Here is a 22,338-nt window from a genome sequence, read left to right on the forward strand (position 1 = left end):
AGAGTTTCAGAATCAGATGTTCAGATCATCTTCTTTGTACATGGGACACTTACCAGGAGATTGGGGATGTAGGATTCAGAACACCCTCTTGGGAATCTGCAACATAAAGAGGAAAAATTTTCTCTGCATTACCAATTATTGATCTCCAGAATTGATTACTCACACTGCCTCCATTGAATAATTCTATCAAGGTGATCAAAGATAAGATAGGAGTATTTTAGGTAAAACTTAAGGCCATCATTGTAAACACTACAGAGAGAGAGAGAGAGAGAGAGAGAGAGAGAGAGAGAGAGAGAGAGAGAGCACAAGACAGAGCAAATAAACAAAAACNAAAAAAAAAAAAAAAAAAAAAAAAAATCCACATCTCTAATATAATGTGATTAGGGACCACTTTTTGTTTTATAAAATTTGGCCTCATCATTTCTTAGATTCACTCAGTACTTAATAATTAACTTAAAGTCTTAAATGACTTTCTTGTCTGGTTTTATTCTTGATTAATTGTTTTATAAATGATACCCCTGATTTGAAGACAAGTTTTTCACGACTTTAATTCTTTTTCTTTCTAAATCACTTTGATTGTTAAAACTCAAAAAACATGCTGGAGTTCTCTTTGCTTTGTGACTCACCAAAAGAGTGATGATCACTTTGGGTTAACATGTGAATCAGTGCAAGCTTTTGAATAAAAGAGGAAAATTAGAAAAGGAAAATGTCCAACAAAAATTGCCAGAAAGCAGTGAACTTAACAAAAACCTTTACCAAGGTGACATAACTATTTATGATACTATACTGTCTATGAACTTGAAGTCACTATTGAAAGGTGTTTGTCAATATTTTCTCTATCATTAGTCATTTTTTTTTTACCATACTGTAGAATAAGAATTCAAATATTGGTTACCTAACCATCTTCTGTGAAGTCAAAACACATTTTGCACCAACAAATATATGCTTTATATTTATTGGGGACATATCTAATTAATGTGATCAATAAAACATTTCTGAATGACTTCCATATTTTGTGGCAATTCATGTGTAAATACTTTCATGATTTAATTATGTTCTCAAATGTAGCGTTCTAATCCCTAAAGCAGGTGATGATTTCCAAGTGGCTCTACTCATCAGTGGTAAACACATAAACACATTTATGTATTTGACCTAAAAAGAAACATTTTTTACAATATTTCTCTCAAAAAATGAATCATTTGTTTTTAAGTAATAATTTAGATATGTCAATCTGATATGCTTCCTAGAATCTGGATTTCATCTATACATATATATTAATTTGACCGAATTACTTAACAGAGATGATAAATGACCTTATCTAGTGCCCCATGGGTCTCATTTCTTAAGTACCCTAAGTAAGTATCCTGATGGTAAGAGCCTAATTCAGCATAATTAGCATAGCTAATTGTAACAGAGTTTGGCTTATATTTGGTTTCAGTTATCTTTACTAAAACAGGGGAGAAGTATATGAGTTGTGAACACTTCAGCTTGTTCTTAAGCTTATTTCTCCCATCCTTCCCTCCTGATGTCAATTCCACTCTCATTTCCTTTTGCTGCTTTTCAACCTGCAACAAGAATGGGAAGCTAAAATAAAGGTGGTCTTGCAAATATAATATTTCTCTAAAGAGAAGGCATGCACACACACATACACACACAGAATATTCAAGTAATTATTATTATAGAATAAACATGAACAAGGTCAAAGGGAAGGCAAAGATAGAGGTTGGACCTGAGGTCCATTGCTCTATGAAACAGACATTTGGAACACATTTGTTTCCAATGAACCATCAGTTATTTGGATCTTCATAAATGTTGCTATGGCATATGCACTAATGCAGTTTGGCCTCTATGTATTCTGGATGAAAGTTAGTTGTGGGATTCCAGCCTCCTTTTTCAAGTGTACATTATAGGGAAGTTTAAAGATAATTGTTTGGAAAGTGTTCTGTGGCGATAAAACAACCATATGCTGAAGACAGAAGATAACCAAGATGACAGTGTTTGTCATCCATGGTATTTGACAGATTTGTTATTTATACCAAGTGATAAAACTCCCAAAGCAACAGAAGAAGAAAATTAGCCAACTTATGCATTAAACCCCCACCAATACAGGGTAACCTAGTTTGTTCAATCTGGATCTTGTTTTCTTACATGAACATTGTCTTTTTCTACAGATATTTATTAAATCTTCAGATAGAAACTATACTATTTTCCCTTTTCAGTTTTTTCCTGATTTTGATTGCTTGATGCTGTACTTATTAGACCCAACATATTATTTTGTAAAAAAAGATTAGTTTATTTGCTCAGTACCTCTTTTGTCAGTTTATTTTAAAACCTGATCTAAATTATAGGATTTATTTTTCATGAATTGTTCTTTGGCAAGTTTGAATAACTTCAATTACTTATCAAATCTTATCTAATAAAATCAGATCTTTAACCAAGGTCAAGTTCAGGTTTGCCATAGACACTGTAGTGTGAGCCAAGGAAAGGAATCCAGCTCTTCTAGAGAGGCATATTGACTTTTTTCTTCTTTTAAAATTATATATATATATTCCTTCATTTTAAATTTTTTTTGGGGGGGGATAAGTGAAAGTTATGAAATCTGAAAAGTATTTGAACTAAAATAATAAAATTCACCTTCAAAAATCATTTCCAAATCCAGTAATAATAAGTAACAACAATTCCATGTGTTTCCTTCTAATCCTTCTATGGATGTGCATGGGTACATGTAAACTTACACCCACCCCAAAAAAATTAGAATCATAGTCTTTGTCTTAATTATATCATGAATATCCTTCATGTTCTTAAATACTCTTTTCAAACATATGATAGAATTTTTTTGGAGCACAAATAAAAAATTTTATTTGCAATAATATGTAGGAACATTTGTCCTTAGGTGATGGTAAGTAATAACCACATTATTTGCAATGATCTTTAAAATACAATAGGAATCAAACAGTGACATGCATTTTCGATTACTTTAGAGCATAAATTTCTTTTGCTAGGAAGTGCTGTATAAATTTGGAAGAAGTAGATAAACATGAGAACTGGAGGTGGGCATTGGGAAAGGGACTTGATCTTGATTACAACTTGTGAAATTACATGTTATATAAGTAACAGTTGTTAATCTGTAGAAGTAAGTTTCTAACTGTTCTGCTCAAACAGAATAAAGACAGTAATTGTAAAAGGAGAGGTAATACGAGGAAAAATGTCAAACCTAATACATTTTTTAATGCATGAATGTGAAATCAATGAGAAATTAGGGTTTTTAATAAATTTTGTTTTCAAAAGATTTTTGACCGGTCTTTGAACTTATGGTCTCACTTTATTTCAAAAGCTCTCTGCTATAAGATTTAAAGCCTAGACTGTCCCATAAAAGATCATACAAAATACAGCCATACTATTGTGAAGAAATAAGCAAAGTAGAAACCATTTAGGAGATGAAATGAGGTCCAAGTGAATATATTTTGTCATTTATAGGAGAATTAAATTTTATATTCTATATTCTTTTTTCAATGATAATGATGTTGATGTATAGTGCACCTTCTTTTAAAAATTATTAGAGACTGTTGTCTGTTATTCTCACAATTGGCAGTTCTCTTTCATAGTAGACTCCTTCTTGTATTTTCATCAAATTTCAACCGTCTTTGGAAAACTGTGCTTAGTAATATGCAGAGCAAATCAAGGCACCTTCTAATAAATGTAATAAAAAGTGAACACATCAATAATACTTAACATTTATAAATAGTATATAAAATGACAAATGATTTGTAATACACTGATGAGTTATAGGGTCAGAGATGCCTATCATTAGTTCTGTAAATGACCTAAAGTTGACTTCTGGATATAGGAATACCTTTTTTTGTGTCTTTAAAGTTGTTATTGAGAGTAATGTTTATAGATGTTATTCATTATGACCATCTCCCCATATCAGGGACATCTCAGATAGTACCGTCTTTGATTCCTATGACTCTGTACCCTTTGCTGAATAGTGTTTTGCCAAAAAAAAAACCTGACAAAATCCACCACACAGACTCATGAAAGGGGCAATAAGTATACTTAGTTGGCAGGACCTTGGGCAAATTGTTTAACCTCTTTAAAATTTTATTTTCTTGTCTGTAAAGTAGGGATAATAATAGTATTTACATCAAATGGAAAATTATCAGAGCTGTACATTTAGAGAGATGATGCACATTTAAGTATTTGACACAGGCCTTGTCATAAGACAAATATGGTCATTATTATCATTCCTTGTTTTATACTAAATTTGAGCAATGCTGTACTTTACCAAGATAAGAAACAGAACAACAATCACCAGATCTTTTAGGGATAAGTATTTAGTGGCAAATTTTCTTATGAACATGGTGGAGGATATAAGCAATTCTAAAATTCAATCTTTGTTATTTATCGTCCAACTTAGGACAAAAATCATATCAAATTTATCTGGAAGAATGAAATCTATTAAGTGCCAATTAAGATATACAAACACAACCTGCTCTAAAATATGAGAAGAATGTATAGAATTTGTGAATATCTTCTCTGTTACTTTTATTGGTTACCTACAAATGTCTGTCATCTTTTCCCCCCCATTTTTCTGAGAAGAGAAAGTGTCAAAAGAAGAGGCTCTTTTAAAAGCAGAATCAAAATAAGGGATAATAGGTCAACATTCATTAATTATTCAATCTTTAGGTACCCCTTGTGTGCCAGGCACTATATCCCACATTTATATGAATACTATAAGACATAAATCCTGCATTAAGTAATGCAAAAGAAAATAAAGCATAGGATTTATCAACTACTTATTCAATAAACTAATGAATGAAATAATCAAGAAGGATGTAAAATAATTATAATAGAATTATAATATGCCTCTTGCATGCCTGGTAGTCAACAAAAGTGTCAAAGCAGCAATTTTAAATAATTTAAAAATAAATGCAGATTGAATTTTAATTAAAATGTGTGAATATACTTTAATTTGTTATATTTTAGGAGAACAATTAAAATTTTTCATTAAGGATCCATCATTTACAAACTTCTGCTTTCATATTTGCTCAGATAACACTTATTGTGTATAAGTTTCTGTTTCAATTTCTTTTAAGATAGTTGCAAGGCAATCAAATTGCAAGTTCATCCAGTTTACCCCAATTCTTTATAATAGTGTTGCCCATAGCAAAATAGGAAGTTAAACAAAACAATATTAGTTTTTAAAGAGTAATTACTAGCATTCTACTTGGTTTTCATAGGACAATATATCTTTTAAAATACTCATTCATCATTGGCCTTTATCATATTTAATCAAATTATATAACCACAAAAAAGTGACATACACAGGTTTGAGAATAAACATTCTTGCCCTTGGTAACTGTGAAATTCTGCTATCCAGCTATACCTTAGGACAATCTACTAGGTACATCTGCTCAATGTACCATGAATAGCACAAAATTTGTCATTGTTATTGGTTAGGCATGACCTATTGTCAAGTTGTACTGAGAACTCACAACTAGCAGGCCATTGGTGTTAGCCTATCTTGATGAACTCACAGTCTAGAGAGGAAGGCAGATATGTAAACTAATAATTATCCTGTGACAATGCAAGTGCTGTACCAGAGAAATGCGTTAGTGCCTGGGACTGTGAAGGAGACTTCAAATAATAGAATGGAGGCATGAAGAATGGAGCCAATTGGAGAGAACATTTATCACAACTTTGTAAGTTGAATAGAATTTTCAATTTTTCTTTCATAACTGAACATGGGAAAATCTATTATAAAAAATGCATGGAGATATGTAAGAAGAGGAAAGAATCATGAAGTTTGTCTCCCTGGAGTCTCTAAGATACTAGACAGCCTGCTATAATTTCATATGAATAGCAGGAAAGGAAAATTATGGAAAGACAGAGAAATGGAAAGGTTCATTCCAGCTCAGTATGTGTGTTTGTGGGGTGTGGGGTGGGTAGGGCATGTAGTGGATGGGTAAAGACCTCCTGGATTCTGTTGACTGGAGCAATAATCCATGGTTGTTAATATAACCTAGAGAGCTTGACTCACCTATGAGGTGCAAAGTTTTCTCTCTGTGGTCACATTATGCTATAGGAAATGTAGAAATTTATGAGACTAGATTGGTGGGACTTATGGATTCTGAACTTCTTCATTCTGGGAAAAATTTCTAACTCAGTTACTGAAAGGTGTGATACTCAGTGAGACAAGGCCCAGGGAGGAGAAGAATCTGGCATGTGATGGAAAAAGAGGCATTTTTACTGCCCTACTTTGGGTCAGATACACAGGGTAATTTGTGAAAAGTAGTGCATTCCCTAAAGAAGTAGGACACCTGGTAACCCTCATTTTAGTGGAGAGGCCAGATCTAAATGCAGCCAAATTAGCAAGTAATTTCTTCTTTCCTAAAATTGTACAAAGCCCACTCAGAGCCAACGTGGACCCTCACTGCCCAGGAATTTGTATTAAGTTTAGTCAGTGAAATCCCAGGGAGTATAGCAAGGAAATAATTCAGGCACTCTTTACTTGCCTTAGTTACTTTATTTTGCTTTAGGATGACAAAGTGTGCTTCAAGTGCAGCTGGCAGAACCCACTGGTGCTGAATAATTAGTGATGATTTTAGTCAAACCTTGACAACTATCCAAGCATCTATGCGGTAGCCCTTGGTTAAAAAAATGTGGGATGACACAGATTTGTTTTCTTTTTTCTTTCCTTGTGGAAAGTTCCTTGTGAAGACTAAAAGAGTTTCATGGAGAAATTAAATAAACCATGCATCCAGACATTATTGCCTACATTAATACCCTTTTATACCAGTTCTTAGGATCAAAAGTGATTTTGATTTTATTCTTTTTCAAGGCTGTTGTGGGAATAGACTTTGAAGGAAAGGCCTGGCATCCTTTGCATATATTTGAGTCTAACTCCTGCAATGTATCAGGATGGCTGGGTCTTCAAGCCTCAGCCTTGTAATAGGGGAAAGTGAGTACAGAAATACCCATCTAACCTCTTGGCATTGACATTGATGTGGAATAACAGAGTGCTTTAAAAACTACAAAACACTAATCATGTTGAAAATATTAAATAAAAGTTTTGCATGACACTTATTCTTGATATTATAAGGCAATTACAGTGTCACAAAATCATGTGCGGCATCAAGTTATATAAACTGGATTTGAAATATTTTATCAGTTTTCAAATCTCAAACTCAAACTCTTTGCTGTGGCCCCTATTGACAAAATATTCAAGTGAATTCTCATGCTCTTATATAGTGAATGTATGTTTATGTTAAATTTAGCCTGAGAAATTTAATAGATTTATTTTAAAAAAGAGTTTAAGTTATATATGTTAGCTAAACTTTTTAATGAAACAGAAACTAACTAGGTCTAGAACAGTGCTCCATATATCAGCAGCATCAACATCACCTGGGAACTTAGAAATTCATTAGGCTTACCTCAAAACTAAATCAGAAATTCTGGAGGAAAAGGTCCAACAATTCATGTTTTAACAAGCTCTCCCAATGGGTGAACTGCTGATATTGGAGTAAATTAACATAACAGATTTTAAGTATTTGCATTTATTTATTTATTCATTTTTAATTTTTTAAGTATTTGTATTTATGGATGTTTTCTCTCAAAAAATATTTTTTAGAAATAGTTAGGGACTTTCATCATACCACACTATCTTCACCTTTGCTGTAATTGACCTGACATCTCATCACCTTTGCCATTTTCTATTGGATAAGAATTAAGTTCCAAGTACTGTTCAGAGTCAAGAGAAGGAAATTACACAGGTTCATGGGTCATGGAGATTCAACTCAGAATTCTACCTATTATACCATAATGGAAGGCATGGTAATTATCCTAGGAAATGTATGAACCATCCATTTTGAAAATGAGATGTTTGGATTATTTGATTGGCCAGAGAGAGCATCGAACCTGCTAGGCCAACTTGCCAGCACTTTTGAATCTAATAATAGTCATAGTCAAAGTGTTATTGGTCCTTTTTTTTCTATTTCATGGGGGACTCTGCCACTTAACTTGACAGCATGTCTGGCTGCTCCTGTTGTGAGATGGTTGCAACTGCCTCCACATGAACACTTCTCATGAGGCATACGCCACAGGGCCCCACAACAGAGGGTGGGACTTCCCTTGGTTACAATACCTATTTTGTAATTACTTATAAATGAACATTTAAGGCTTAGCAATATTTACCCTCAGAGTTGCTTTTATAGAGCAGACTACTTGGTAGAGAAGTGATAAGAGGAGACCAACGCTAGTCCTACCTATAATCCCAAGGGAATATGATGATTTACCAAAATATTGAAAAATGAAATTGGCATAGGTCAGTTTACATAGGAAATGAAGTACTTACATTATAAATTGTTACATACTCGGGGCTGCCAAGAAATACTAGGCTAACAGTTAAATCACATGCTTGCATGGCAATCAGTAAGACTTCAAAATAGAATGATAAGGATGTGGGAGAAAATGTACACTGGGAGAAACTTTTAAGTTTGAAAGTCAGCCTCTTTATTCAGAGTTCTAAATATACTGCTGACGGAGTCCAACTATAAACCTAAACGCCTGACTTCATAGAGTTGATGAATCTTTCAGTTGCTTCAGTTTCTTGGGGAATAGAGCTCAAGTTCCCTGAAATATATGAGGCTTTTTAAGAGGATAATTGACTAGAACACTCAACCAATCTCATTTAATTCAATCTGTGATAATGATCCTGGAATCATATGTTATACATGAAAGTTTAACAAGGATGTTTTAGTATTGGATGCCATGTTGAAAATAAAGCATATAAAATCCTTTAAAAGCTGAGCTTGGTGGTGGTGCACACCTATAATCCCAGAGGCTCAGGAGGCTGAGGCAGGAGGATCATGAGTTCTAAGCCAGCCTTGGCAAAAGTGAGGCACTAAGAAATTCAGTCAGATCCTGTCTCTAAAGAAAATGCAAAATAGGGCTGGGGATGTGGTTTAGTGGTGGAGTGCCCCTGAGTTCAATCCCCAGTATCCCTAAAAAATCCTTTAAAAACTATCCAATGAAGATATTCCTTTTAAAACAAGGTGTCCTTTGCTAAATGTATACATTGCAAGTAAGTTTGTTAGGAAAATCTCTTGTGTCATAGACCCTGCAGTCTTAAAATTCCCTAGTTTGATTATAAATGCAAACAAACAAATCAACAGAAAAATAAGTGTTGGCAGTCTTTTGAGTCATTTCTGTCTTGAATTCATCAAAGTTGAAGATACTGGTATCTAAGTTTATGCTGTTCTATAACTTTCTTAGGCTTTCTGGTTTTTTTTTTTCTTCTGTGTCTATGGTTGTTAATTAACTGATTCAGCATTCCTTCTCTCTCTAAATTTCTTTAAAATATCAAGTATGTCTTGTGACCACCGTCAGCTGCAAACACAGCATCAATTAACTTACCAAAACAGAACCTTTGGTGATTAATCCATAATGACAGGGCTGTTCTCCCGACTGATTAAATTCATTATCAAGCAGCCAGAGGTAGAGCACTCTCCATGGAAGATTTATTGCTCTGGAATTACCTTTCTCTCTTACACTGATGAAACTAGGTCTGATAAATAAGAAAGATGAAAATGTAAGAGGCTGCTTTTTAGAGGGTAATGATGGGCTTTATTGAAAATGGCTAGTCTATATTTTTGGTGGTTCAACTCTTAAGAAAAAAACCTCCTTAAATATATATCATCTCTGATCCTTTACAAAGCAGTTGATAGGATTGATTATCACTGCATGGAATGATCGGTTTCTGCAAGGATCCTGTGTGTGATTCAGGCCAGGTAGGGAAGGATTATTGTCTTTATTCTCTCTGCTACCACCTTCGTTCACCTTAAATGCTGGATATAGATTATAACGTTCTAAAAAGTTTATCCCAGTTCTTCCTTCTACAAGCCTATTCATAGCCAGATTAGTCTCCCTTGTGCAAAATTTACAGTCTAAAATTAAAAATATTATACACACACACACACACACACATACAGGCAAGCACACACCTCAGCATAGCTTTAGGCCTTTTCCATATCCAAATTCTATTCATTTGTTCCATCCTTTCTTTAAAGTTTTCCTATTTACCTGAGCTGGAGGTAACTTCTCTCATTGTCTGAGTGACTTTTGGCTTTAATGCGCTCTTTCTATAACTTAGCTTTTTTTTTTCTGGAGGTTTGTTTTGAATCTTTAATAAATTTGTGGGTGCCCCCAATGTTATTCTGTGTTTCACATCGGGTCAGTGTATAAACAGTGTATTTGTCTGTGTATAAACAGACAAACACCTGTCTCTGGGATTTCTTGGGAAGAGTCCATGAATGTATTAGCTCTATCAAGTTGCCTCCCAATCCATTTGATGGAGATATGTGAAAGAGAATACCTAAACCTACTTTTTTTTTTTTTTAGGAGATCTGGAGTACAAACAACGAAGGATAGGGGGATACAGATACATACTAACGAAATCCCATAACCCATGCCACTGGCCATTGATCCTTACCCTAATGTTTTATCTACATTTGTTTGTTTTTTTTTTTTGTGGGTAGGGAAAAAAATGGGAATTCTGGGTTCTAGATCTTACTATGCACTTTTGGTTAGTGACTCAAGTTCTCTGAGCCTTCTTTTCCTTATGCATAAGTTGGATAATTTAACACCTATTCCATTTTTGGGTTGTTACGGAGGCTAACTAGGGTAATGTGAGTAGAACAATTTGCAAAAAACACCCTAGCTTGAAATAGATACAGAAGAGACCTGAGTTCCCCCTGCCTCCCAACTTCAAATTAGTCTTGGAATCCTTTGAGGGGGAGGGGAAAAGGAGGGTGATTATAACTTCACTATTAGTTTATTTATTATTTTTTTCATATTGACATTGAATCATAAGCTATAAATTTTGAACATGGGAGCTGTAATCATGACCATGGTTATCTATTTTTTAATGGCTTTGTTTTTGCTGAGATTAACTCAGGCAGAGGACCTGTGGGTGAAAGGAATTATAAATAATTGATGACAGCTTTGTATATTAGCAAAGGGACAGTATTGTATGTGCTGAGAGAAAAGAGATCTCACGATTGACATTCACCCTTCTGTAAGTTCACTCTTAATATTACAACTCAAAATCTAATAATAATAATCCTTAAAGAGACATCCTTCAAGGCAAATAATAATAATAATAATAATAATAATAATAATAATAACAACAACAACAACAACAACAACAACAACAAATGGTTTGGCCTTTCTGGACCTCCTTCTTCCCCTTATAGCTGGTGACATAGTTTCACTTTTCCCCCAAGCTGGATGGATAAGTTTCAATGGGGACCATAAAACCGATGATGGTATTTTGTAAGAATTCCTTTTTTCCTTTGTATTCCCCTAACACCTCGCTCCATAAACCACTAGAGATTTTCCTTCCATTCACTAGTAGGTGAGGCAATTTGCTATCCCTTCCTATGTTAAGATCAAAACCAGAGATAATGACTTTCCATTGTTACACGGGGGAAATGAATGAAGCAAGAAAATATCATCCTATAAACAATGGCTTATTAACTGCAGGGCAGGAAATATCTTCACCAAGGCTCCTTAGACCTCAAACTTTCCTTGGCAGTGTCTTCAGCCTAGAAAGAATGCAGGAAAATGTGGTCATTTTCAAGAGTGCTTCAACACTTTCAAGAAACTGTTTTTCTATCCTAAAGACCAGAAGAGGGAGAGTGGGGAGGAAAGACAGAGGAGACAGCACCCTTGAAGTCAGCCACACAAAAAAATTAATATCTCCTGCCCTCTCTGGGGCAGGCGAGCCCACGGAATATGGAATCCAGCTGGCTTTGATGTTTGTCTAGCAGTATTATCTGTGAAGAAAAATCTTCGACATGACAAACAGTGAGATTCCCCAAAGGGAAGGTAGTTTGTGGCTTCTTAAAATGGAAAGTGTTACGCGCACTTGAGTAGAGCTGATTAATGATTCTGACTTGTAAATTTAGCCAAGGTTAACAGATCCCTGTGGTAGAACATAAACACAAATTATGAGATGTATCATCTGGGTTTTCCCCCTTCCTTTCTCTTTCTTCTCCTTAGGAGTCTGTGACCGTATATAGTCACGGCATCAGCCCACAGACTGTAGGATTCAAGTTTTCTCTTTCGATTCATAGATGAAAGTCTGGAGTTGATTGTGATTATTATAAATATTTATTGATTTCTGCTAGCAATCTGTCTAATCCCTCCTGCAAGAAGAGGGGCTTATCATAATTTTCTTCTTTTTAAATTATTTGGCCTTGGGGCTGGGGTTGTGGCTCAGGGGTAGAGCACTTGCCTAGCATGTGTGAGGCACTGGGTTCGATTCTCAGCACCACATAGAAACAAATAAATAAATAAATAAATGTCCTTCAATAACTAATAAAAATTAAAGAAAAATAAATTACTTGGCCTTTGTAGCCCTGTCTTGGAAAAGGATTTCATTTGCTCCGAAGAAAGTAAACAAATGCTTATAAATTTAAAAAATGCATAGGACCTAACATTTCAATTTCGTATGTGAATATGGTCCTGCTTTTGGTTCTCAGTGCCTGGTCTGAGACCCTACTCGTACCTGTAAAACAGTACTGTCTGGCTGCAGGACCCTGGCTGCAGCAACCAAGAAACCAGGGATGTCATAGCCTCAGAATCTGCCTGCCAGAGAAAGTATGTCCTAAAATCATGATTTACTTGGTCTCCTTGAGGACAGTCTTGTATCCCCCCACCCCCAAAAATATTTAATTTTTTAAATGTTATATCTTTAATTCCATTTGTTATATTTTCAAAATCAAGTACTATTTCATCCTAATGGCAGGAGCTAGGATTTACTGAGCATTTACTATGTGCAAGTTACTATGCACTGTGCTTTATTTTCATTATCTCATTCAGTCATCATAAAACCCTTCAAAATAGAAGATATTATTATGATCTGTGTTTTAGGAATGAGAAAACTGAGGCTTGGGAGCATTGCTGTCAAGCTCTGTCAGACCCCCAAGCTCATATTCACAATCCTCAGAAACTTTCCCAGTCTGACTCATGACAGTTAATAGGAATGCCCTGGGCTACAATCTAACATCCTCTCTGTTCCCTTATTTTCTCTTCTCAAATTGCACTCTGTTTCTAAAGCTCATTGTTTATATAAATGCAGTAAATAAAGGAATTCAATCCTGATATATATATATATATATATATCAGAAATTGAAGAAAAAAATATTTTTTTTCTTTAATTGTTTGAAAAGCTGAACCTTGGAAGCTAAATTTGAATCTACACTTGAAATACAGGCTTCTGTGTGAAGTCCTGAAATGAATGTGAACTGGAATCATTGCAGGAACTGGGCAGAGGTCCACCAGTGTCATACTTTGAGATCTGTGAACCCTGGGCATGCTTTGCAAAGAATAGACCCCTTGGAGTTATTGTTCCTATAAAGAAAACCTTCCTGAGAGTGACAGGGGAAGCCTCTTAGATCTTCCAAGTCAGAAAATGACTGTAGGTTGTCCTTATAGCTATAGATGTCTAGGGTGTGGCTTCATATATTGATTAGTACACTCAGTCATGCTAAATAAAATGCCTTGTACTTAGGGTCAGGACCTTTGGGGCCATTATCTCAATATCCCCAGTTACTTAACTTCACTGACATTTAGTTTCTTTATTGTAAAATGGAAAAATAGCAATATAATATTACTAGTACTAATATTATCACTAAATAAGAATACAGTCATGAAAGTGCTTTGTAAATTATTGGAGTTGGCATTAATTTCTTTAGATACCAACCCTAGAATATGGTAGAGACTTTCTTTGCTTCCTTTGTCATATTGAGTTAATGTGGTTTGTAAATCTAACATATTTTATAATTCACTATTTGAATTAAGAACACTTTGAGCAAAAAGACTGCAGTCAGTCTGATAAGAGTAAAATATCTAAGGAAAACAATTTTCACCTGGAGATTGTGGCAGACTCCAGGATGGGTTAGGCTGTCAGTTGCACAGGAAATAGCAGTCACTTAGAAGACAACAGTAATGAAAATGGACCAACACACAAGTTCAAGATGAAATGAAAGGGAAAGAGAAAAGAGGCCTCTGTGAGCTATTGCCACTCAAGAAGTTTGGGGTTGAGCAGTGCTGGAAGGAAAGTTGGGGAAGTCTGAGCCCTCAGAACTTTCCAACATAGATTATGGTTCTAGAAGAAACTCTGAAAGGGTTAAGCTTTCTTCCTATACGATGACTCTGTGATAAACATTGACGCTTCTTCATTTTAGCTGGTCATTCTGTGTTGAATTTGTTTCCCATATTATCCAGAACTTACAAATATGCAGCAGTTCAAGGGTCCTGGGTCCCTGTGCCAAGTTTTCTGAGACTAACAGCACCACTTCAGGTCTATGGTTCTCTCTCTACTTCTCTGCATCTTGCGCAATCTTTATTTCATAGATCTTCATCCTTAAGAAAGGATCACAAAGCTATCTAGCCAAAGGGTCAATTATAAATGACTTTGTCTTGTTTCTTTTCTATGCCAGCATGGGTAATGTATGACTCCTTTTCAGGATGTTCAGCTCTTAAAATTGGCTGCCAGGCTTAATTGACCCACAGATGATGCCCTAAATTGACTCCAGCCAATGGCCTAACAATTTAACTGGAAAAACATTTACAAGAGCTGCTAAAGAAAATCCAAATTGACATGCCAGAATTTTGTTTCCTGCATACTCCATCGCATTAATGCTAACAAGTATTGAAATGGCTGATGGCCACACACAGAAGGACAGGGACCTCTAAACTGGCTAAGCCAAAAGCCAGTAAGTATTACTTAAACAACTGAGATGTGAATGAAGTACAGTGAAACATTTCCAGTTAACTGGCAGCTGAAAAACAAGATAAAAATCCCTAAAATTAGTATTGCTGAGTCTATCCAGATTTTCTTACAATGGAGTTGTTGAAACTCATTCACATTAGGAATTAAGACATTATATATCCATGTCTCTGTTTCCTATTTATTGCTTTATGTACTCAGCCAATGGCCATCATGTAGTTGTAATAGCCCTTAGCATTGCAGTTGCAGGAAAAGAAACAACCCAACTTGACAGGTGTGGGGAGATAGCTTGGTGATAAAATATACTGGATTCAATTCCTGGAACCAAAACAAACAAACAAAAAACAAACAAACAAATAAATAAACAAACAAATAAATAAATAAAAACCCAAAACAACAAAAACCACCCTACTTAGGTGATGAAAAATGAGATGATAGAAGAACAATAATAGAAAATGTTTTTCCATTTTAATAAGAGAAAGAACATGCCAATTCTTTCCAATAAGATTAGTAAATCCTAATTCTTCTCAATAAATTGAAGTATCAAATATTAAACAGATTACCAAAAGAATTTGGGGTTCAGATGGGACTAAATAAATATGTTCCTTTAAAATACCATGTCAAAGTTTATTTATTTTATTTTTGGTAGGGTTATTACACTAAAGAAATAGAAAGAATTTTCTATTTTAGTTTTAGAAAACCAAGTAAGAAAGTCTTGATATTCTTCTCAATAAGAAGGGAGCATGTGACTTGGATGTTGAAATTAATTATCTGTAGTTACATCTTCAAAAATGTTTCATAATTAGGGATGGGGATATAGCTCAGTTGGTAGAGAGTTTGCCTTGCATGAACAAGGCCCTGGGTTCAATCCCCAGTACCACACACAAAAAAAATTTTCCATAATTGGTTTAATATTAAACCATTAGTAGTCCTTAGATAAAATGTTAGGGATTTCTCCATAGCTCTAGGGTCTTCAACATTTTTACCAATGACTAAAAGAAGCAACAGGATGAATACTACTTAATCAGATCTGGAAAACATCAGGAGGAACCTATAGGTATTCATGATAGATTAAAATTGAATAATGTTCTTGATAGACTGAAATACTTGGCCTAAATCAAAGAATTAAGATTTAACAGGGATAATAAAGGCCTGAATTTAAAGTTTTCAAAAACTACCATGTACTCAGTAAAGGATGTGGGAGACTTGGCTTGGTACCAATTCTTGTGAACAAGATATGGGGTTTTCATTGTCTTCAAGCTTCATGTGAGCCAGTGGTTTAAAGTGGCTGTGAACAAAGCTAGTGTAACAGTAGACTACATGTTAACAGAGGCATTGTATCCAGATCCCAAGATGTCAGTGTCTCCATACTTTGTACTAGGTAGACCACAGCTTGAGTATTAGATTCCATTTTGGGCTTGCATGCCTGGATATCCTTGACAGTCTAGAGGTTGTATAGATGAGATACTGAATAATTATGGCAGAATGGCACACACTGAGAACACATGCACATTTGTCTCATTTGGGAATGGGTCTTTGGTCTCGAACAGAGGAAGGAAAATTTGCTGCATAGTTTGGTAAAATGTGTTTCTGTTGGAAGAAACAGCTTACAAGTGCAAAAACAAGTAACTCAGGGAGGGGAATAGGGATACATGCATATCATGAATTCAGAGGGCAAAGCGAAGATCCGAGTTAGGTGAGAGAATAATTATGGGAAGTAATGTATCTGAGAAAGTGTCACTCAGTGTCAGGAAATTCTATGTTGGCTGGAGAATACAGGCAGACGGAGATTCTGAATAATATATTTTAAATTTGATGTCCAGGGAATGAATAGAAGCAAAGAATTGGAGGTAGAATGAGAGGAGAGTGGTACCTGAGTCTAGCAGGGTGAGAGCTGGAACTGTTGATCGTAGGTGGTGCTGTTTGTCTGATTAAACAAGAGTTGGTATGAGCTTTTTGCAATGTGAAAATTTGCCTTTGGGGACCAGTACACAGGCGGGGGCTGGGCCCCCTACTAAGACCTTAGGATTCTACCAGTTGATTTTGTGAAAAATCCCTATAAAATCACTCAGAACTCCTGTAATTCATTTCTATTTTTAACAATCCCACATTCAAACCCTTAAAAATTAGATGTGAAAGGTTAATCTCAGGTGGAATTTTAAGATGCTTAGTTTAATATGTGTAACCTAAAACTGGAAGATGAAGTCTTTTTAAGAGGACTTTGGATTGATTAAACTTGTTAATTACTGGCATTGGATTGCTGCCACATACTCTTTTTTTTTTTTTAATTTCCTGGTAGCAACAAATATCCCTTTAATGTGAACTCTGTTTTCATCAACATTTTCAAATTCTATTTGTGAAAAACAACCACAACAATACAGATAAATAACATTATGGAGAGATCATAGCTTTAAACAGAGCAGAAATAGTAAAGAGAATACTAGAAGTAGAAATTTCTAGACCAAAAAAAAAAAAAACCCTATATTTTGGTCTGTGTATTCCTCCATGTCATCTAAACGACCTTGAACAAGTTACATAACCCTTGCTAATCCTATTGCTTCATCTATAAGATGAAGATAATCTCATCTGTAAAACAGTGTATTTGTGAGGATAAAATTTGAGAATAAACGGAATTATCATTTCTTCCACGTTATAATAATTTATAAAGCATTTCTGACATACTATCCCATTTTACCATCATGACAGCCTTGTGAGGCAGCTTTCATTATTGTTGATCTTATGTCTTATTTTTTTTTCTGGTAAAGTAACTTCTTTTAAGATAACACAACAAAAATGGGGTTCATTTAATATGTACTCCATAAACATTTTTTTTGTGACTACTACATGTCAGGCCTATTTTAGGAAGCACTGGCTATTTTAAAAACAGTAAAAATAAAAGGTAACATTATTGAATGTTTGCCATACGTTGCTCCAGAACTTATGTGCGTTAGCCTATGTCACAGTGCCCTCTGGGGTACACTCATTATCCCCATTTAACAAATAAACAATGTGGAGACAAAGAAGGCAATATCCATTACCATTTTTGTTTTGTTTTGTTTTGATACTGGGGAGTGAATCCAGGGGCACTCAACCACTGAGCCACCTCCCCAGCCCGTTTTTGTATTTTATTTCGAGACAAGGTCTCACTGAGTTGCTTAGGGCCTCTCTAAGTTGCTGAGGTTGGCTTTGAACTTGGGATCCTCCTGCTTCAGCTTCAGGAGCCGCTGGGATTATAGGCATGTGCCACCATGCCCAGCCATTACCAGTTTTTAGAGAGCCTGTATTGAGGAGGAAAGAAGCTGTGCTTCTCTGGCTTCGAGATCTTTTTGGATTTAACACATACAACCACTTTTGACTTTCAAGTTCAATGCAAATGAATGATATGTTTGTGTGTACAAACATAGGCTTGAATCACTAGGTAAACAGAAAACCAGATCTTCAAAAGGATGATGGACGAAATCTTACAAAAGGAATTCAGTTTCCCCAGTGTAGGAATTCTTGAATGATGCAATTAAGTCTGAGAGCTGAAAAAGATATTATTTGGCCACAAATGTATAGGTGAAAAATGGAGATGGGCAGTTGATCATTTTTCTGTCATGTATAAATGCCAAATATTCGGATAATTGTAAACATATAAATCATTAAATTTCTTTTTTTGATGGATTGCTTGTATGCTTCAATTCATAAGGCAGGTCCTTGAAGCAAGTCCATGTTAAATTAAGTATAAAATATAATGTATCAATATAGCTGATTGAGAGCGGTGGAAAGCATTGTTCTGCTTTCCACTTCTTGTTTAGTCCCATGTAAAATGGAGGTATAATACTTCCTCTGCCTACCCTATAGTTTCTGAGGTTCAAATAAGGTAAAACATTTAAATATACTCTCGAAATGGTAAAGTACCATAAATAACTCATGGAGAATATGACCAGTGTAGACTCGCCCCAGTGGAGTGTCAAGGTTAAAAGAATATATGCAGCTCAGTGCAATAGCATCATACAAAAAGTCAGTCCTTTACTTGATTTCTTGATTAAAGAGTCATGTGTGCCAGCAATACATCTTAAAATCCCTCCTTTCTTTCTGCACCTGTTATCTGCACAAACCCTGAAGCTGTTCCTTTTCATTTCTCAATATAAATAAATAAATAAATAAAAATACAAAGGGAAAAAAATAATTACATCCTTTTCCCATTCTTATCCTAATCTCTTCATTCTTTTCTCTTAATTTTTTCCATTAAAAAAAAAATGATTCCAAAAATGGGATTGGCACGAGGGCCTGCCTGGAAGGTGGGTTTTTCTTTAATGGGTAGAGTAAAAGAAGGGAGTTAAGTTTTTTTAAAAAAATATTTTTTCCTTTGAACGTTTGCAAATGAATGGGCAGAGTGGTAAGAACAGCTGGTACATTAGTCATCTTCCAAACAAAAGGAATCTATGTTTACCTGAGAGTGGAAAAATTAAATTGAAAATATTGGTGGACATGTGAACAGAACATCATAATTGTTTAGGAATACAGCCTCCCCCACAAAAAAAGCTACTGTATTTTTATAAGATTGGGATATATATATATATATATATATATATATATATATATATATATATATGTGTGTATTTTAAAATAGAAAGGCTCTAATTTTCTTTTTCTACTCTACTTTCTATTTTCTTCAGCTAATTCTATTTACATTTTTAATGAGTCACTAAAGAATATTACCCTAAAAAACCCCAAACTGTTATTGATTGGAAAATTCCAATGAGATTAAAATTTGATGTTTGAGGCCAGATGGCTTAAGAGTTATGTTTTCTAAATTGTTTTGTTTCTTTGTGTTTACAACACTTAATTCTTGTACTTGTCATTGAGAAAAATGATAATATCAACTCCCTATGTTTTTATTAAGATATTTTTTAAAAACCTGAAATTATATTGTACACAATGAAAACCTACAACATTACCTGTCAGATTTTAAAAATTAGATGAAATTTGAAAAATAAAAGTCTGAAATGTATCCTAATAATAACAAACTGAATTATCAGTCGCACAGTTTTGCTATACTTCTGGGAGGGAAATGAAAGCTTTTCTTATAAAAACTGTGTTATGGGTGCAGAACAATTTTTAAAACCACCTACACTGTTCTTACTTGCTTTTCTGTCCCTAAACTTACAAGTATACCTGTAATTGCTACAAAAAGTAATAATAAATCTCCCTGGGAAAATTTCTTGCCCTACTGAACAGTCAAATAATCTGACTGTCCAGAATCAACCAACCTTAAATATTACAACTCATAGCTCAAACACAAAGCTATATTTCCTGCACCAGGCACAGTCCTAATAACAACCAGTTATAAATAATCTAAGCCAAGCTGATGCACCTGCCACAGAGGTGTACCTCTAAAGAAAGTCTCTTGATCTGATAGGCTTATTTCCATGCATATTTTAAGAAATGTATTGTCCATGGTATAAGTAAATAACTTCTGAACAACTGACAAGACTGTAAGACATGGTTTTTTGAGTTATTTCTTCAGGGTGGTTTGGAATTTAATGGTAGTAGCTTTTGTTTTTTAACCATTGACCATATGCTAGTTACTCTTTATGGTTCATCTCTAATCCTCACAAGGACTCCTCAAGCAAACAGAGGGCTGTTGTACAGTTTGCTTGCATTTAAAGTACATAGTTTATTAGCAACACAAAATAAGTGTTTGCATTAAAAATGTCAACTGCTCTAATCATCCTCATTGTCATTATAGTCTAAAAGATGAGCAGGAGATGGAAAGGAAGCGGTTTTTATTGTGGGTTATTTCTTGTCCTTTTTGGCAACAAGCTCTAACTTTAAATACAAAATGGAAAGCATGTTGCTTCTATGACTTGTCTCCTAGCTGATCATACAGAAGATTCCTGATCCTGGAGTCCTGAATGAAAGCAATACCTTCTGAGAGTGGCAGTGGGGTGATGATTCGGGAGGTTTGTTGGGAACTGTTGTTCTAGTGACTGGGAGGAGAGCAGAATAATTTAGTAAGTGGGGCTGTGGTGCTAGACAAACTTCATTACATGGGTTATCAAAAAACAAAACTTTTTCTTGAGTTCTCAGTTACTCCGAATGTCTCTTAAGAAATCTACATAAGTAAAAATTCAGTTTATATTTATTGGAGCCTAGAATTTAACTTCTACAAAAAGCCAAGTAGATTATGCAGTGTTTTAATACATTACTGAATGTTTGAAGAATGCAATTATAAAGTAAATCAAGGGAAGATTGGACTTCATTGGTTTCATAGCTTTATCAAGAATTGTTCACAGTTTTGGACAACGCCATCATCCAATGGCAGCACCAGTTGTGGCATTTGAGTCACAAAGTAACACACCTGAGTTGATCTGCAATGATGGCTGTCACAGGAAGATATATAATTTTGATAACATAGTATACTGTTTATACTTCAATGTTTTAGTCAGCTTTTTTGCTGCTCTGACAAAAAGACCTGATAAGAACAATTTTAGAAGTGGAAAAGTTTATTCAATTCTCAGTTTCAGAGGTCCATTCCAGTCCTTAGAAGGCCAAATCTATGGATTTGTGACAGAACAGCATGGCAGAAAGTGGCTTATGACATAGCTGTTAGGAAGCAGAGAGAGAGACTAAGCTCAGCTCACACAATGTATACCTCAAAGGCAAGCCCCCAATGACCCACCTCCTCCAACCACAACCCACCTGCCTACAGTTACCACCCAGTTAATCCTGACAGAGGATTAAGGTACTGATTAGGCTGAAGCACTCATAATCCAATTATTTCACCTCTAAACTTTCTTGCATAGTCTCACACACGAACTTTTAGGGGACACTTAATATTTAAACTATAACATTAAGTTAGTAGCATTTTAAAACACATTTACTGTTCTACATATAACAAAATAATTGGCAACATAATGTTAAATTTGCTCTTCCTCTCTTTACTTTGACAGTAATTTGCCTTTGATTTACTATTACAACTTTATGGTTTACCTCTTTACCTTTTCATACAGAAATAAATCTGGCCTGTCATCAATTAAACTAACAGTAGGTTTTGATTTTGTTTTGGGGGATCCACTTAAATATGTCTACTTTCTCATTTTTTAGTACCTCTTAGAATGGCTACCAATCTTTTATATCCAAGGCTATTTATTAAAAAAGTATATAACATCTAACTCTCTAGTGTAATTATTATTGAAAAATTACAAACATAAATATACAATATTTTCTTATAATTTTTTAAATTTAATTTCTCATATGACAATCTGGGCATAGTATATTTGTCTTTAATTAGGGGTGTAGGCAAGTTTAAGTACCTAAGAATTTCAGGATAATGAAGAAGTATGTTATAAAGTGTTTTAAAATATTTGTTTTTAAGGTGGTTAATAGTCACTGTTCTAAGCAGAACTAAAAAATGGCTGTGAATTCAGAAACAACCCCTTAAGAATTAATTATATATATGTATATGTACGTATACTCTCACACACACACACACACACACATATATATATATATATATATATATATATATCTAAGTACCTAAGAATTTATATATTTAA

The 22,338-nt window shown here is 34.7% G+C and overlaps 1 protein-coding gene and 2 long non-coding RNA genes across 19 annotated transcripts in view; all 3 read left to right on the forward strand.

Annotated features, from left to right (window-relative positions):
* LOC125617198 overlaps positions 1 to 16,669 on the forward strand; it is a 30,910-nt gene extending 14,241 nt beyond the window's left edge. The window contains exons 2-3 of the long non-coding RNA XR_007348106.1: positions 6,956 to 6,961; positions 16,657 to 16,669. This is a non-coding gene — a long non-coding RNA (uncharacterized LOC125617198). The remainder of the gene's footprint in view (positions 1 to 6,955; positions 6,962 to 16,656) is intronic.
* Positions 1 to 22,338, forward strand: part of Slc8a1 (solute carrier family 8 member A1) — a 363,798-nt gene that overhangs the window by 121,910 nt on the left and 219,550 nt on the right. The window lies entirely within an intron of this gene.
* Positions 19,391 to 22,338, forward strand: part of LOC125617199 — a 10,292-nt gene continuing 7,344 nt past the window's right edge. Inside the window, exon 1 of the long non-coding RNA XR_007348107.1 lies at positions 19,391 to 22,338. This exon is cut by the window's right edge and continues 2,036 nt beyond it. This is a non-coding gene — a long non-coding RNA (uncharacterized LOC125617199).

The sequence above is a fragment of the Marmota marmota genome, unplaced genomic scaffold (genome assembly GCF_001458135.2).
Source record: "Marmota marmota marmota unplaced genomic scaffold, marMar, whole genome shotgun sequence".
Lineage (NCBI taxonomy): Eukaryota > Metazoa > Chordata > Mammalia > Rodentia > Sciuridae > Marmota > Marmota marmota.